Source organism: Macaca fascicularis, chromosome 8 (assembly GCF_037993035.2).
Source record: "Macaca fascicularis isolate 582-1 chromosome 8, T2T-MFA8v1.1".
NCBI lineage: Eukaryota > Metazoa > Chordata > Mammalia > Primates > Cercopithecidae > Macaca > Macaca fascicularis.
The window spans coordinates 31,542,871-31,561,021 of NC_088382.1; the positions used below are offsets into that span (position 1 = coordinate 31,542,871).

At 45.5% G+C, this 18,151-nt stretch overlaps 1 protein-coding gene across 12 annotated transcripts in view; it reads right to left on the bottom strand.

Moving 5' to 3' along the window:
* Positions 1-18,151, bottom strand: part of ZNF395 (zinc finger protein 395) — a 42,039-nt gene that overhangs the window by 20,997 nt on the left and 2,891 nt on the right. For 6 of the 12 annotated variants that reach the window (XM_074000575.1, XM_074000573.1, XM_074000572.1 and 3 more), the window contains exon 2: positions 9,143-9,263. The exons of 5 other annotated variants lie outside the window; for them this stretch is intronic. The gene's annotated coding sequence lies outside the window, so the exon portion shown is untranslated. The remainder of the gene's footprint in view (positions 1-9,142; positions 9,264-18,151) is intronic. One more of the 12 variants, XM_074000574.1, reaches the window with a different exon arrangement.

Consider the following 18,151-nt stretch of genomic DNA (forward strand, 5'->3'; position numbering starts at 1 on the left):
AGGGCATAGGGGTACATGCCTATAGTCCCACTACTCAGGAGGCTAAGGCAGGAGGATCGTCTGAGCTCTAAATAAATAAATAAATACACAAAGGCCAAAATGTTTGCAGTGAATGTTTGCATCTCTTATTTTACAACAGAACTCCATGGAGAATAAGATTCCCAAACAACTCATTTTCAGCAATTCTTAGCCAACATCTTTGCTGACAAATGCCATGAGTACTTGCAAGCATATTTATAAGTATATGCAAATATGTTTATGGTCCTCCTGGTTTGCAGGTCACCATTTGAACCTTGGCAGAAGCAAACTGTCCCATTCCATACCCAACTGCTACCTGGTGGCTGGTTCTCAAGCCTTTTTTTTCTGGTATGTCTTCCCCAAAGAAAGCAAAAAAAAAAACACAGACCCTTCGCTAAGCATACACGGACCTTTTCTTTGAAGAGACAGGAAAAAACTCCTCCTGGCTTTCAACAGAAAGCCAGGGCCTCAGCAAGAGCACCCAAAGCCCTGATCTAAAACTTCTGGCTCTCTGAAATTATCAGGTCCTGTGATCCTATTTTTAAGAGGGGTGTGGTGTGTACTTAGGATTTTCACAGTACAAGCTTCAGACACATGGCACTGAGCATATTGGTGATTGATTCAAGTTCTAAATCAGCTGGTCAGAGTGTGACAATTTGGATTCTCAGGGCATTCTAATTATTGTCTTTTTCTGAAGGTTTTAAAAAACTGGACTACATTGCATCAGTGTAGAATAGTTTAGACTACCAGTAAAATTAAAATGATAGAGTATCAAGATTGATAGGGACCAGAATAACTGTCCAACTCCCATTCAGGGCTGGAATGTTCTCGATGGCATACCCTATAACTGAGCATCCAGCCTTCCTATTACTCTAAGCAATAGATGTAATACAGTAATGGAAAGGAAAAAGAAGGAACCCCCAAATAACACTGCTATTTTCATATTCCAGCAGATGGGCCATAGAATCAGGTCATCTGATCTGCTTACAGCGAATTCTCTCCAGCAAATAATAAACGATCCTGATCAACAAATATTTCTGCTGGTCTGACTGCACAACAGTCATTCAGTCAAGTAAAAAGAGACGGTTTCTGTTTGCGCTGCTGGCAGGAAAGCGTTTTCACAGCTCTACCCAGGAAAAAATACACTTCCCCTTCCTTCACACCTACCTCCCCATTTGCTCTCAGAAATGCAGTGCCTTTGTTCACGACTCTCTGGAGTTCACACTACCCTATTACACAAGACAGCTCTTAGGACACTCCTTGGCACACAGTGAGGGCTCAGGAATCCACAACCCTCTCTATCGGCACCGATGGGACTGCAGCCTCCTTAGACTGATCTTAAACAGCTGATCTTCCCAGGGGTAAGAAGAGGCCCAGATTCAAGAAAAATGTGTTATAAGAAGGAATACCTGCTGCTGGCCCTAAAATGAAGGCAAAGGTGTCAAGAGCATTCGAACTTGCTTCCGAGACAGGGTTTCCTTAAAAACAGGTAGACAGAAGGAAGCAGGTATTAGCAGGACTATGCTGACAGATGTCTGGGTGAGGGGACACAGTTGTCCCGCAGCGTTTTTGTAAATGCGTGGGGCGCTGGGGCGTGCATGTATGTGGCGGGGGAGGGGCGCCGTGCAGTGTGGTTAAACCTGATTTAAACTGTTCTCAAACCACATGACACTTCCAGAAGGAGGTGGAGAGATGGATGATTGCTGACTTGGCATTTTACCCAGAGCCAGGACTGGAGGGAGGGAACCAGGAGCCGAGTATCCCCAGGGAGAACAAGCCTCACAGAACTAGCAGTTGTCTCTAGCAGTCTTCAGGGTAAACTTCTAAGAGACCTGCACACGACCTCGAAACCACTCACAAATGCTTGAATGGCACTTAGGTTTATACTCTCTTGAATGCACACATTGGGGACTTCTTTTCTTTCCTGACTTCTCAGCAACTCAATAAAATATGGAGGAACAAGATCACCCTTGTTTTAGAGCTGAGAACACAGGTTCAAGAAGGTCACCTATTTGTCCAAAATCCCAAAGCTAGCAAGCAGTGGCATTGTCAGTTTCCTGCGCCGTCCTGGTCCAGTTCTCTCTTCCCCAGAAGTGGAGACCCGGCAGCAAGACGTGGCTCAGGCCTGGGGAGGGTGAGCTGGGATCCAGAGGATGAGAGTGAGTTTCATGGAGAAGGGATTTACTGGAAGCACTTGCAGTAACAACAGGCAAAAGCTGGCAATTTAAAAACAAAAACAAACAAACAAAAAAAAAAACCTGCCATTCCAAAAATATAAAACACAGACGTGAGAGTTTTAAAAGCCTAATAGTCAAGGAAGGCCTTAGCACTGAGGCTCTGAGTGGGCACTCACTGGAAAGGGAAGCTTGAGAGGTAACGACGCCCCAGGTACCAATTCCAAGATGACAAAAAGGGTTCCTGTGTTCTCGCTCCCTGAAGAAAGCAGATGAACACAGGAACACGGACTCTACTTTTTTTTTTTTTTTTTTTTGAGACAGAGTCTCGCTTTGTCAACCAGGTTGGGGTGCAATGGCGCCATGTTGGCTCACTGCAGCCTCCTCCTCCCAGGTCCAAGCAATTCTCCTGCCTCAGCCTCCCAAGTAGCTAGGATTACAGGTGCACGCCACCATGCTGGGCTAATTTTTGCATTTTTGGTAGAGATGGGGTTTCACCATGTTGGCCAGGCTGGTCTCGAACTCCTGGCTTCAAGTGATCAGCCCACCTCAGCCTCCCAAAGTGCTGGGATTACAGGTGTGAGCCACTGTGCCTGGTCATTTTTTTTTTTTTCTATTTAGGAAGTTAAAGTAGAAACACTATTTGGAACTCAAAAGTCATTTGAATGGATCATCACAGTTCCTGACAATGCCAAACAAAGGAGAATCACTCCTGAGGGTGAAATGGTTAAAGGAGAAAACTGGTTTGGAACTCAAATGTCACCTCGATGAATGATCACACTCTCTGACAATGCCAAACCGACAGGCAGGGGAGCCTGGCAGGAGCATGAGAGCTACCTGGTGACTCACCTGGCTGGAATCAACATGTCATAAAAAGGCAACCACTCTCTCCTTGTGGTGGGTAATCGAGGCACCCATATTTAGAGGCTTGCCGGTCAAAATGAACCAACTCCAGCGTTCCATGGTTGGAGCTCAACACCAAGTCAGATGGCTGTGGCCCTGGAGCCCGAAGCCAGTGACCAGCCCCTGCCCATCGCCCATGTGACTAGGTGCCTGCCCCGCTCACTTTCGGTACCGGGTCTCATTCCTGCTCTGTTCCCCCAAGCCTGAATCTCAGCCCTGGGGCCCGGCCCCCAAGCCTCCCCCAGGTGGGGCCTGGCCAGCCTCTGGGAGCTAATCCCACCCACAAGGGTGGGGCAGACCCAGCTGGGGAGGGACTCACTGGAACCCCTGGGAAAGGGCCCTGGAGCAGAAAAAGCCCAGCATCTTTAAACGTATCAGCCCTGCTGATATGCAACATGTGGGCCCAGCTCTTGACCATGCACCAAGCCAAATATTAAGAAGCCTAAGAGTCAGACCCTGCCCTTCATGAATTTGGGGCCTAAATGAGCTACCACCTGGTCCACACAGCCAGCACTTGTGTTTAAAAGCACTTAATACGCTCCGAAGCTACATTTATGTACTTGTGTTGTATAATGAGATGAATGAATGAACATTTGCTTCTCTCAGGAAAATGAAAAAAACATTCAGCAATCTGACACTGAAGCCTGATTTTTAAAAAGGGGGTTTTTAGAATGGAGCCCATGAGTTAGATGAATATCCATGTGAAAATTTTCCGTTTTTGACATCAGTTAGATAAGTCAAAATAAAATATGTTATGAATCTAAAAAAAAAAAAATCCGCTGAGTGACTGGAGGTTGAAGGAGACACAAGTTTCACCCCAAAAACAGAAAGTCAGCCTTAGTGAAAAGAAGACAGGCACCATCGGGGAAGATTTAAATACACAGTGGAAAATAAACGGAGCGGAGGAGGGGCTCGCCCAGGGCTCAAACCACTAAGGAAGTGCCTTAAACGTATTTTTCTCTGGAGGAAGCCATTTAAGGAATCTTTATGCCCCAATAACTGTGGGCATGAGAATGAGTTTCGAGATGAAAGAGAGTTGGAGAAACAGGCTGAATAAGAGTTCACCCCCACCCCAGCTTAGGATGTTGGGGTGCCACTCTCTGATGCTTTTCCTGAAATGGATGGGGTGGCGGCATTAATCACAAGGTGCTCACTAGTGAGGACGTTCTGAGCCCAAGTGACAAAATAAATGTGCATCAATCGCAGACAGCAGCTGGCCCACACTCTCCAAATTTTCAGAAAAGGAAGGGATAAAATCAGCACCGGGTGCTCGTGAGCTCTGCCTGCCCCAGGAACACAACCAAGGGGGTTGACACACATGGCCCCACCACCTCAGGCCGGCAGGTAGACTGGACTTAGTTCAAGGCCAGCAGAAGAGGAGAATCTTTTGAAGAAAAGGCAGTAGGATGTTTCCAAGAAATAAAATCACATATAAGTGGCAAGAGAATAACAGGAACCCTTATATGTAATCCGTGGCCTTTCAAAAGTTGATATTCATTCAGGAATGTTCTAACAGCTATCACTTATCAAAGACTTAAGTGCCAGTCAACTTGCTGAGCATTTCGCTGACCGTGCCTCATTTAATCCCCCACAAATAACCCATGAGATTATAAATACCATCATCATTCCCATTTTACAGATGAGCAAACTGAGTCTCAGAGAAGTTTGAGTAAATTTTCCCAAGGCCACGAAGCTAGAAAATGACAGAAGTCAGAATGTGAGCCCAAATGTGTCTGATTCCAAAAGCTATGTTTGTTTTGAGACAGGGTCTCCCTCTGTCGCCCAGGCTTGAGTGCAGTGGCACAATTACAGCTCACTGCAGCCTTGACCTCCCAGGTTCAAGCAATCCTGCCACCTCAGCCTCCCAAATAGCTGTGACTAGAGGTGCATGTCACCACACCTGGCTCATTTTTGTATTTTTTGTAGAGATGGGATTTCACCATGTTGCCAAGGCTTTTCTCAAATTCCTCGGCTCAATTGATCCTCCTGCCTCAGCCTTCTAAAGTGCTGGGATTACAGGTGTGAGCCACCAGACCCAGACAAGCTATGTTCTTTCTACTATGTTGTACAGCCAGGAATACTATGCATCAAGTGACAGATTAAACTAGATGACCTTGTAGGCTTCCTTGTTTTTAAAAACTTGAGTCACCAAGAGGTTAACGTGGTGTTAGTGGTTGTGGCTTGGAACGGGAGATGTGCATTATGACAGCAAAGTATCAAGCATGGGATCACCAGGATCAGGGCTACAATTCTTCTTATTTCACCTTTTACAAATATCCCAAACAGAATGCACAGTGAAACAGTCAGGGCTGCCTTAAGCTCAGACTTCCAGCTGGGCGCAGTGGCTCACGCCTGTAATCCCAGCACTTTGAGAGGCCAAGGCAGAGGATGGCTTGAGCTCAGGCGTTCAAGACTAGCCTGGCCAACATGGCAAAACCTCATCTCTACTAAAAATACAAAAATTAGCCAGGTATGGTGGTGGGTACCTGTAATCCCAGCTACTGGGGAGGCTGAGGCATGAGAATCGCTTGAACCTGGGAGGTTGCAGTGAGTCAAAATCGTGCCACTGCACTCTAGCCTGGATGACAGAGTGAGACCCTATCTCGAAAAAAAAAAAGAAAAAAAAAAGGCTCAAACTTCCCCATTGTGACCTTGGCCAAACAAACTCACCTCTCTGACCCTCAGTTTCCTCACGTGCAAAATGAGAAAAAGTACAGATCATATCCTAGAGGATAATTTGGACCTTTAATGAGGGAATGCATTTTTTTTCCAGAAGTGCCTTGATTTTTTTAAGAGTCGCCAAGCTCCTCTTTCCTAGAGATTCTGATTCCCCAGGTCTGAGAGAGGAAACAGTGAGAAAATGCATGTTGGATACTAAGCACTGTGCCTAGCAAAAGTGCACAATAAATGCTGACCTGAAAAAAAAGTAGACACCAAATCCTGGGCAGTGAAGAGCCAAATCTATAGGAAAATTATAGGGAAGAGTTTATGCAAATGTGGGGGGAATACAGTAAATTTTAACATCAACAAGGGCAGTGTAAGAGATGTAAGAAAAAAATCAAAACCATGCAAGAGCTCTATGGAAACAGTCACACCCGGTAAAGAGAACTAATGTCACTGTGGAACGCACTGTCATCTACAGCGGCCATGAAGGCCAAAAAGGAAAAAGACATTTTGTCCAGTGCCACTGCAAAAGCACTAAAACAAAAAGAAGCACACTGCCCACCCCCATCCTATAAAACCAACCGCATTGGGAACACTGGTTATTGCCCATCAAGAAAGATGAGGCCAGGTATGGAGGCTCACACCTGTAACCCCAGCACTTTGGGAGGCTGAGGCAGAGGATGGCTTGAGCTCAGGAGTTCAAGACCAGCCTGGGCAACACAGGCAGACCCCATCTCTACAAAAAATACAAACATTAGCCAGGCGTGGTAGCATGTGCCTGTAGTTCCAGTTACTCAGGAGGCTAAGGTGGGAGGATCACTTGAGACTGGGAGGTAGAGGCTGCAGTGAGTTGTGATCGTGCCATGCATTCCAGCCTGGACAACAGAGTAAGACCCTGTCTTACTCAGGGTGGGAGGCGGGAAAAAAAAGATGACTGATAAGGCCAGAGGACCGCTAACCTAAATGTGCTGTGTGACAGGGAGGGCAAGCTAAGAAGGCAGTGCTCTTCAGGACAAAGGATCAAGTACAGGAGGGCCCCAAGAGAATCTACCAAGTAGGAGAGAGGAGTAGAATGCCAACTTGGTCACCAAATACTGAAATGACAGAAAAGGGAGGCCCCGCTAACATCAGCTGGAAACCAGAGAGGGAATGCTAGAATACCCCAATGAAGGCAAATAAAGTGCATACTGTGTTTGGACAGTGAATGAATGCACGAGTGGGGTCGCCCTAGGGTCCAACTAGCACTGCTTCATAACAGACTGCATGGAGATCTGAGGTTGAATGCATGTAAAACCGTGAAGGCTGCAAAGGGGCCTCTGCCTCTCCTCACCCAGGTGGCAGGGACGCCGGCCCACAACTGGCCGCAAAGCTGTCTTCAGGAGGGCCACAGCCACTCCCTCCCTTGCCACACTGGCTCCTAAATGCATGGGTTTGATCTGATAGGATTAACTCTCATGTTTTCCACGAGTTCTGTAGAGAGCTAGAGATGAAGGCCAGAAATGTAAATAACAGAGGCACACGCCATTCTTCTGTAATTAACATAAACTGCTAATAACGGCCACGTGGCAGCATTCTAGATGCCTTTAAAGAACATGCTTCCAAATGCCTCACACTTTGCTTGAGTGTTTAGGCCACACTGGATTACAAAGGCAGCCTGGAGAAGAACCGCAGGTGCGGTGAAGGTCTCCAGGCCAAATGAACTGAGTTTAGAATTTCCCATCCAGAGTCCACAATGGGCTGCCTGTTCAGCCTGTGATTCTTTTCCACACAACCACTATCAACATACGGGTCAAAGTCCTCAGGGGTTGGGGGGCGGGGACCAGGCAGAATTAACTAGGAGGCCCAGAAGAGCCTTTCCCAACACCAACCCTTCCCACAGACCAGCAACGGTATGTGCGACCTGTGAGGCCAGTGAGCACTCACCTAACACACTCTAAATTCTGCCCCCTCGTCTTCAAATAACTGCTTAATGTCTGAGCACAGGGCAGGCATTCCTCAGTCTACAGTAACTCTAAGCGAGGAACTGACCCCACGATGCATCTTTGTTAGAATGTACAATTCAAGAACCCTATGGCCCAGCAGTTCCACTTTCTCGGTACCTACCCTACAGAAAACTCACAGGTGCTATAGAGGTCTGTGCAGCAGTGTTTTTTGGTAACAGCGTTTTTAACAGTAAAGGATCTGGAAATGACTGAAGTGCCCATGAATTAGGGAAAGGTGAAGTAATTGTGTAGCCTTCTAATTGTAAGGGAGACCGGGCAGGAGTTAAACAAAATCAAGACTTTTGTGTAGCGGCCGAGAACTATCGCCAACCACCCTGTTGAGGGAGGGAGAGGCAATTCAGTAAAGAGACCTTATGTAATCATCCGCAGCCAATGCACTTAACTTTCTGTAAGTCCTAGAGGTATAGATGTACGTGAGGCATCTGAAGAACAGCAAGTCCATGAAAGTGCTCGACCTCTGGGGAAGGGACTGGGATTAGAAACAGTCATCAAGAAAGACTTTCTGCTTGCTCGAGAAGTTTTGCATTCTTCCCCTACGGAGAATGTGTTCATGTACTAACTTGCGCAACGAAAATTTCATTTAAAATTTTTTTTAAAAAAAGAAAAGAAACAGGCCCTGTTCAATGCATTTCAATAATATGTTAGGGGGCAATTTCACCCTGAATCTGGCCCACGCTTCCCAGGGGCTGTGAGCTCGGCAGTGCACATCTGCGTTTCCAGTCAGCAGTGGGCTTTGCAGCACAGATCCTGTTTCAATATTATAAGCCCAACTCTGCAACTCTGTGGATTGTTAAATTTATATGCTAGTTCAAGGAAAAGGCAGGGAAAAAAGAGAAAGTATGTCAATGGGACTTCTGGTCATTAAAAGGGATGTCCTAGGAGTAATTCCAGTTCTTCTAACCCAGCACTGCAGCACTCCAACACAACACACACGTTTCCTAATAAGCCAGCCCTTGCCCAATCACGCTTCCTCCACACCAGGCCTAGCTGCCTGTGGTTTTGACTCTTTCAGCTGGGAATCAGGATTCCTAACATAAATCCAAATCCCCTGAGCTAATGAGAAAAAAGAATCTGAACATCCCATTGCACAAAGTCTAATAAAACATTATTATTCACTCACTGGGGACTCCTAACTATATAGGATACTGCTTTTTAAACACAGACACGCACCCCCTCCCCCTCCTCAAAGCACCACCTATACAGTAATTAGAAACACAAAATTGGCTGTGCACAGGTAGCTCATGCCTGTAATCCCAGCACTTTGGGAGCCCAAGGTAGGAGAATCACTTAAGGCCAGGAGTTCGAGACCAGACTGAGCAACATAGTGAGACTCTGTCTCTACAAAAAATTTAAAAATTAGCCGGGTGTGGTGGTGCCTACCTGTGGTCCCAGCTGCTTGGGAGGCTGAGGTGGGAGAATGGCTTGAGCCTGGGGAGGTCAAGGCTGCAGTGAGCCGTGATTGTGCCACTGCACTCCAGCCTAGGAAACAGAGCAAGACTGTCTAAAAAAAAGAGAGACAGAGAGAGAGAGACAAATTATAATATTTAGAACCTACCGAGCAAAATTAACTTATGGCAATAGAAATCAGATTTGTGGTACTTCTGGTTGGGGGTGGGGCTTATCTGGAAATGGTCATGAGGAACTCATCTGGGGTGATGGAAATGTTCTGTCTCCGTATGTATGTGTCGAAACTGATTAAACAGCACACTTAAGATCTGTGCTGTATGTAAATTACACCTCAATTAAAAAAATAACTCCTCACACACAGTTTCTCTCCGGCTGCAGCAGAACTCTGAGCTGTCCTATCAGACGTCGGAAATCTCTGTTGTGCTATGCAAGGAGCATGAGTACCATGGCGACAGTCACCATAAAAATAGATAACAAGATTAAAATGGACGCAGGACACATGAATTTAAGAACAGCACACCAAGAGCAATTCATTTTCAGCAGAAGAAAAATAGAGGAGAGGGAGTTTGCAATTCCTCCGGCACGCTGACAAGCAGCCACTGACTGAATGTGGTTGTTTTTACTAAGAGAGTTGTATATATGGCTTCCTGATACTCAAAGGACAAAAAAGCTGACAACTGGGTTTTTTTGTTTTGTTTTTCTTTTTCCTTTTCTTTTTGTTGCCCAGGCTGGAGTGAAGTAGCACCAGCACAGCTCACTGTAGCCTTAACCTCCCCAGGTTCAGGTGATCCTCCTCCCTCAGCCTCCCAAGTAGCTACAGGTGCACGCCACCACGCCCAGCTCATTTTTGCATTTTTTATAGAGATGGGGTTTCACCATGTTGCCCAGGCTGGTCTCAAACTGCTGGGCTCAATTAATCCTCCTACCTCAGCCTCTCAAAGCAGCTGACACCACAGGTAGTCTCAAAGTGCTTGGATTACAAGAGTGCACCACCATGCCCAGCTGAGAACTATTATTTCTTATCATATTTTGCTTTGTCTAAAAAAAAAAAGGCCGGGCTCACACATGTAATCCCAGCACTTTGGGAGGCTGAGGTGGGAGGATCACCTGAGGTCAGGAGTTCAAGACCAGCCTGGCCATCATGGTGAAACCCTGTCTCTACTAAAAAATACAAAAATTAGCTGGGCATGGTGGCGGGAGCCTATAATCCCAGCTACTCGGGAGGCTGAGGCAGGGAGAATTGCTTGAACCCAGGAGGCAAAGGTTGCAGTGAGCTGAGATCACACCACTGCACTCCAGCCTGGGCAACAGAGCAAGACTCTGTCTCAAAAAACTGTCTCAAAAAAAAAAAAGGACTTCTTAGCCTAACTTTCCCCAAAACCCACTATGTAGCCCAGGGAACCAAATTACAGCAATTCAACAAGCACAGGTGATGTGACAGACACCATGTGGGGCACAAATGATACAGAGACAAAGGAGACTCAGGCCTGTCATTAAGTGTACAAAAATTTTCAACTCTAGTTCTAAAGAATTAGGTCCTGCCTATGCTTTTCACATACATCTAAAACTGCCATTTGTTAAGTCAGCGCACCCCAAAATTGGTTCAGCCCATATAAAGAGAGCACTTTCTTGCCAAATACTGATTTCTCAAATGCCAAAATGCAAGCATAAATCACGTGGAGACAAAAATCATCTTACGATATTCTCCAAAGATGAGATAAACCTCTATTCTCTTTGCAGAGCTAAGAAACTTTTGCTAAGTGATTTAGCCCTAGCAGTAACCTGCACAACAACAAAAGTAATCCAAAAATATCAGGAAGAGGAATCTAAAAGTTTTAAATAATCAGGGCAGATTCTAAATAAAGCATATATTTCAGTGAAAGTTAAGCAGAATTAAACTAAAAAAAAAAATTCATATGTAAGCTATAAGTAATGCATACGCAAAATTTTTTTTTTTTTTTTTTTGAGACGGAGTCTCGCTGTGTCTCCCAGGCTGGAGTGCAGTGGCGTGATCTCGGCTCACTGCAAGCTCCGCCTCCCGAGTTCACGCCATTCTCCCGCCTCAGCCTCCCAAGTAGCTGAGACTACAGGCGCCCGCCACCACGCCCGGCTAGTTTTTTGTATTTTTAGTAGAGACGGGGTTTCACCATGTTAGCCAGGATAGTCTCGATCTCCTGACCTCGTGATCCACCCGCCTCGGCCTCCCAAAGTGCTGGGATTACAGGCTTGAGCCACCGCGCCTGGCCCGCAAAATTTTTTTTAAAAATTTAAGCCAGGAGCGGTGGCTCATGCCTGTAATCCCAACACTTTGGGAGGCTAAGGTGGGAGGATCCCTTGAGCCCGGTGGGTCGAGGCTGCAGTGAACCATGATTGCGCCACTGCATTCCAGCCTGGCAACAGAGTAAGATCCTGTCTCATAAAAAAATGTTTTTAATTCAAATTACAAATGTATTGTCTGATATAAACTAAACATATGCTTTCCTGGAAAATCTCACTTTAAAACATCTTTAACTTGATCTGCCCTGTATTCTCTTTATCGCTAAACTGCAGAGCAATCAGAGGGCTCCGTCTCATCACTGGTGTCAGGATGGTGTTGAGCAAGGTGCTCCTGGGGATACAAATCCACAGTGCGGGACATGAAGTGGGAAGAGACATTCAAGGTCACTCCATGTCCTCCACGGCCAAGCAGAGGACCCAGCACCCACTAACAGCCCCCTCTTCATTTAGTCATCATCCCAAATAGAAGTGGCGTGATGATGATCCCACTATTCTTTTTTTTTTTTTTTTTTTTTTTTTGAGAGCTGGAGTCTCATTCTGTTGCCCAGACTGGGGTGCAGTGGCGTGATCTCGGCTCACTGTAACCTTTGCCTCCTGGGTTCAAGCCATTCTCCTGCCTCAGCCTCCTGAGAAGCTGGGATTACAGGCAAGCAACACTACGCCCAGCTACTTTTTGTATTTTTAGTAGAGATGGGGTTTCACCATGTTGGCCAGGCTGGTCTTGAACTCCTGGCCTCCAGCGATCCACCCGCCTCTGCCTCCCAAAGTGCTAGGATTACAGGCGTGTGCCACCGCACCCAGCATGATCCCACTAACCTTCTACATGTCAATCTGTGTTGTTCATTATTATTGGCCATTTCCCCTCCTCCACCTTCTCGTTTTTCCTAAGGACAAAATTTAATTTGCAGCAGCCCTAGGGTCACAAACTGAGTTCTGACCTGACTTAAAATAGTTCTCATCCTTTCTTTGTTTCCTTTTTTTGAGTCAAGGTCTCGCTCTGTCACCCAGGCTGGAGTGCAGTGGTGCCACGATCATGGCTCACTGCTCCTGGCTCACTGCAGCCTCAAACTCCTAGGCCCAAGTGAGCCTCCGACCTCAGCCTCCTAAGTAGCTGGGATCACGGGCAGGTGTGCCATTATGCTTGACTAGTTTTTCTATTTTTTCACAGACAAGTTCTCTCTCTGTTGCCCAAGCCAGTCTTGAATTCCTGGGCTCCAGCAATCCACCCACCTCAGTCTCTCAAAGTGCTGAGGTTACAGGCGTGAGTCAATGCACTTCGCCTGTTTTTTGTTTTGTTTTTTCCATCCTTTCTAAAATGATACCAGAAGGGTCTCTCAAAGATGCTGGAACCTATTTATAAACATTTTTTAAAGAACACACTTGATGATATTGACTCAAATAGTTGCCACTGGAGGGTAAAGCCCCTATTCTATCTGTCTTTCAGCTTTGACAAGTCACATACTAAATAACTGACCCTAGAAATTGGAAGAGACTTTGGAGGTCAGCCTAATTCCTGTCCTCCTCTTCTACCGCATTCCTAATCAACAGCATTTGGCCCCACTTGAATACCGCCAACAGCGGCAAGCTCACTACTTCCTGGGCAGACATTTCCTCTGTTGGACAGATCTGCCAGTTAGAAAATCCTTTTTCATATTGAACTGAAATCTGCTGTCCCGGTCTTTCGGATTAAAGGAGACCTCAAAGTCTATGAACTTCAGCATGATCACTGATCATTCTACAGACAAGGAATCACGTAATCATGCCATAAATGAGAAATCTGCAGCTACAGAGAATAAAGTGACTGTTCCATCTACTGGTTGCATTCCAACACCAGGAGCAAAAATGAACGTCTCCTCCTTCCTATGTCTGATAACCAGGAAAATATGTGAAGGTGCTACTGTGTACCCAAAGCATAAATGTAGTTCAGTTATTCCCTATCCTACAGCATCCCAGACTCCTTTCCAGGATCAAGTCTTGCTTGCTCATGTCCCTATTAACTCTTGGCTCTCCGGTGTCCAAATGTCACCTGACCAGCCAACGTCATTAAGACTAGATCTTATGATTAGATCGCTGAATTTCTGATCCCATTATAAACTGCATTCAATTTTTTTAAAGCTGTATCTTAGAGCTAAGCTCAGTGGCCCATGTTGGTAGACCCAGCCACTTGGGAGGCTGAGGCAGGAAGATCGCTTCAGCCTAGGAGTTCGAATCCAGCCAGGACAACATGGCAAGACTCATGACTCTCTGAAAAAAATAAAAATAAAAACAAATAAAAATATAAACCAATAAAAATAAAAGCCTCACCCACTCAAGGCTCACAGTGAACTGACGAACAACAGAAAAATCCCGATGCTTTTTCTTCTCCATGCCCTGCCCCTCCTCAGTGGACCTGCGCCAACCAGCGGTCAAGGACTCTGTCTTCAACTGTGACTCTAGTTCCTAACCTTGAGCTTGACACACAGCGAGCAGGCACTCGAGATTAATCACTGAATGAATCATCTTCTTTACCCTATCTTGTCCTTGAATCATAAAAAGTTTTAAAAATTGCAGATGTCCCCACTGTGGAATATATACACAACTACAGAAAAGACAAATAATACAAACGTTTAAAAAAAAAAAAAAAAAGAGTTGCATGCCTCAATCCATCCAGAAGCAACCAGTATTTGTATTTTGATATTACTATTATTGGTGTATTTCCTTCCAATTATTTTCTAAACACGTTGCTTTCTTAACATTTGAAAATGTAGATGTAGATGTCCCTTAACTTCTGGCGAAAACATTTTTCCCTGTTATTTGAAAGCTATTCCTAAACGTTATTTTTCATAACTTCATAACATTCTATTTTAAAGACATCAGAATTCACTTATGTATTACCTCTAGCCCACACCATTGGATATTTAGGTTATTCCCAAGTTTTTGCTATAGTTTTTTTAAAAATCTCTGAATAATCTCTGTGCATAATTCATCATCAACATTGTGGATATGGTCTCAGGTACATCCCCAGAAGTGGTATTATCTTATCAGGATATACGAACATCTCAGAACGCCACAATTCAAATTTGTAAACCTAAATAAGACTTTAAATTCATCCCTCACTGAGTTTTTTCCTGTTTTCTTTTTAATGAGTACCCCTAATTCTAGACGACTCTGAACCTTGATTTGTCTGCAAAACCAGCAATCCCTCCCACTTCTGCGCCACTAACAAATCTGATGAACGTGCCTTCTGTGTCTTCACTGCCAACACTGGGAAAATGTTGAACAGATCAAGGCCAAGAATAGAACCCTACTGTACTCATTTTCAGATCTCCTTCCAGGCTGCCTCAGTGCCAATAATTAACAGTTTCACATAGGATTGTTAAATTAAATTAATAACACCATCCAGCCCACATCTTACCACTTATGATTTAATATGGACCATCATACCTCAAGAAACTGTTAAATACTTTACTGAAGCCAAAATGTACCATAGTCGCTGCACTATTCTCTGGCCTAGTAAACAAACCACCATATAAGACAGGAAATAGATTTAATTCTATATGATTCAGCTGGCTTCTGGTTATCCTTGCATCCTATAGCCACACATTGTTAAACAAAATGCACTTCAGTTTCATTTTGTTAATGTTTCAAAAGCAGTATACTTTTTCTTTGAGACAGGGTCTCACTCCATTGCCCAGGCTGGAGTGCAATGACATGATCTCAGCTCAATGCAGCCTCCAGTTTCTGCAGGGCTCAAGCAAGCCTCCTGCCTCAGCCTCCTGAGCAGCTGGGAGTACAGGCATGCACCACCACACTCTGCTAGTCTGTTGTTTTGTTTTTTTGTTTTTGATTGAGTCTCGTTCTGTCGCCCAGAGTGGAGTGCACTGGTGCGATCTTGGCTCACTGCAACCTCAGCCTTCTGGGTTCACGCAATTCTCCTGCCTCAGCCTCCCGAGTAGCTTGGACTACAGGCGCCCACCACCATGCCTGGCTAATTTTTTGTATTTTTAGTAGAGACGGGGTTTCAACCTGTTAGCCAGGATGGTCTCGATCTCCTGACCTCGTGATCTGCCCACCTCAGCCTCCCAAAGTGCTGGGATTACAGGCGTGAGCCACTGCGCCCGGCCCCAGCTAGATTTTTTTCTTTTGTAGAGACAGGATCTCAACTATGTTGCCCGGGCTGGCCTCAAACTCCAGGGCCCAAGCAATCCTCCTGCCTCAGCCTCCCAAACTGCTGGGATTACAGGCATGAGCCACTACAGCTGGATCAGTATTTTTAAATAATTGAATTTAGTCCCACCTGTAAACAACAGGGTGACTATTGGACAGTCTCTCTCACCAGTGGCTCATCTGGGGCAAGCGCTCAGTCTTGGGTGGTAAATCAGACTATTCTAGGTCACAGAGTCCTGAACTTACTCACTTCAGCTAGACCCCAAATCAGCCTCGTTTGCTGGGAGCCATTTGGATCGATACCAGGCTCCTGAGAATTGTACATCATATGGCACTTGATGGCTGTGACTCACAACTCACCAAGGTAGGACCTCAACATCACTCTCAGAGATCCCTGCCAGTCAGAAGTGGAAAATGGGAAGGCTGGAGAAATCTTGGGGTCACTTGAAACTTGCCTTACTATGAAGAACACAGGTCAAAGCCCTTTATAATTCCATTCCCATCATCATAAAAATATTTCAAAGTCCCAGCCAGCAGCTCCTCAAAAAGTGCTGTTGACTTGCCTAAAACCAATCCGGTGCACAGAAATATCTCGGATTCCATAATGCCACACTCCTACCCAGAATCCTCAATGGCCACCCAGAGCCCATGACAGCAATCCTGAATTTCCTGGCCCGGCATTCGAGTCTCTTGAAAACTGAGGTCGCAGAGCAAAACGCCTACAGGACTAAGTGGAGAATGGAAAGTAACTGGACTGTGGCAAAAAGCAGCCCGGGGAACATGAGCCTGTCTCCTGTCCATAGGGGACAGCCTTCTCAGCTTGAGATGAACACCAGATCTGACTCTTTAAAAGAGCTGCAAATCCAGAGATTTTTCTGGATTTTTTCCCAATTTTTAAACAACTTTATGTAGTCCAAACTAGAACACATCCGTATGCTTAAAACACTCCCTGGCCACCGGTTTACAACCTTTGCCCTATATATGACCCCAGCCCACTTTAACAACTTGATTTCTCCCTCATCTCTAACAAGAACCCTCTGTTCTTCTCTCTTACACAATCTTAGACTTTACACATTCCTAACTCCAAGGCTTTGCCCACTCTATACCTCCCCACATCTGTAGCACCCTGAGACACCAAAAACAGTTCAGCCTAGACTTCCTTCCTTGTCCCCAGGCGTTTTTCCAAGCCACACCAGCACAGAACATGCCCCCCTCCTCTGAACCCCACAGGTAGTTATTCTTCACGTTGGCATTTAATCATCTTGGCTTGCTCCTTAATCAAGGTGTCTCTCATCTTTCCAAAGAGACTGTAAATCTTCTACCCTTCCTCATGCTTTCTTCCACCTTCAGTACTACAGTAGCTCTTCAAAAGGCTTAATAAATACTCACTGAATGCGAAAACTCTCTGTATTTTTCAAACTGTGGGTTATCATCCATTAGAGAACAATTAGATCAACTTACTGGGAGACAATAGGTTTTTAAATGAAAAATGATAGACTAGAAAATAGAAACGTCAGAGGAGATGACACCAAGCAAAGGGAGGTAGGTATTTTAGGAACCTACATCAGATTTTTATATACATGATTGTATGTACCAAGTCACATGTAAATTTCATTTCTTAATGTAAGTCACAGTCAAAACAGTAGACACTGCTTTACAATGAGTAAATTAGCTTGACCACTGCTTCATGCAATTACTCTTTGGACAGTCAGATACACTCTATAAAGAAAAATATCTGATTCCCAAGTCCTCTTCTACTAGTTCACTGATCCTGCATCTCAGAGAAACAAGGAGGCTAAGTAACAGTAATTACATTCTCAGCTCATTCCACAACTTTCTGCAATCATCATTCAAATTCAGATGTTGCAAGTCGAGGCTTGGGGAATTTGTTCAGCAAATCACCCTGTGTCACCCTTGAAACATGAACAGAGCTCAGGAAAAAAGGCACCAGCTCCCCTCTACCTGCAAGGTGCCAGGCTCTGGTTGGAACAGCCCTGGGAATCACAATATCCTTGGGGCTAATGTCCTCCTTCCTCCCCTACTCTCTCACTCCTACCCCCCACCCTCCACCCTCCACCCCAGAGAAGTTCAAAATGTTTCAAAGCCCAGCAATTTACTGTCTTTAGCAAATCCCATTCTACTCCCTTCTAACCTCCAATCCACACTCACCATTAGAAAAATCAACAGCCCCATCCTGCTCAGGGCCCAAGTGCCCACAGTTGCTTTTCCAACTTCAGGTTCAGAATCGAACAATGTCATGGGAATGGCAGTGCAGCAGAGGGAAACAGAAGCCCCTGGGTTCAGGCCTTGAGTACCACTCAGGGGCATCCTCCGCTGCCCCCGTATTACCAGCAGCCTCCCAACTTCTCCTCTGAGCCCCTTCCCTCTCCCAGCTTCTGCAGCCTCTGCAACACTGTCCCCCTTGGGCTCCTCCCATCTCAGAGCCATAGCTGCTTGCAGGACACTAACATCTGGATATCTTAGCAGCCACAAGAAACTTCTCCATAGCCTGAGTAGTCAATTCCTTCTCTCCAAAATACACATTTCCGATTTCTCAAG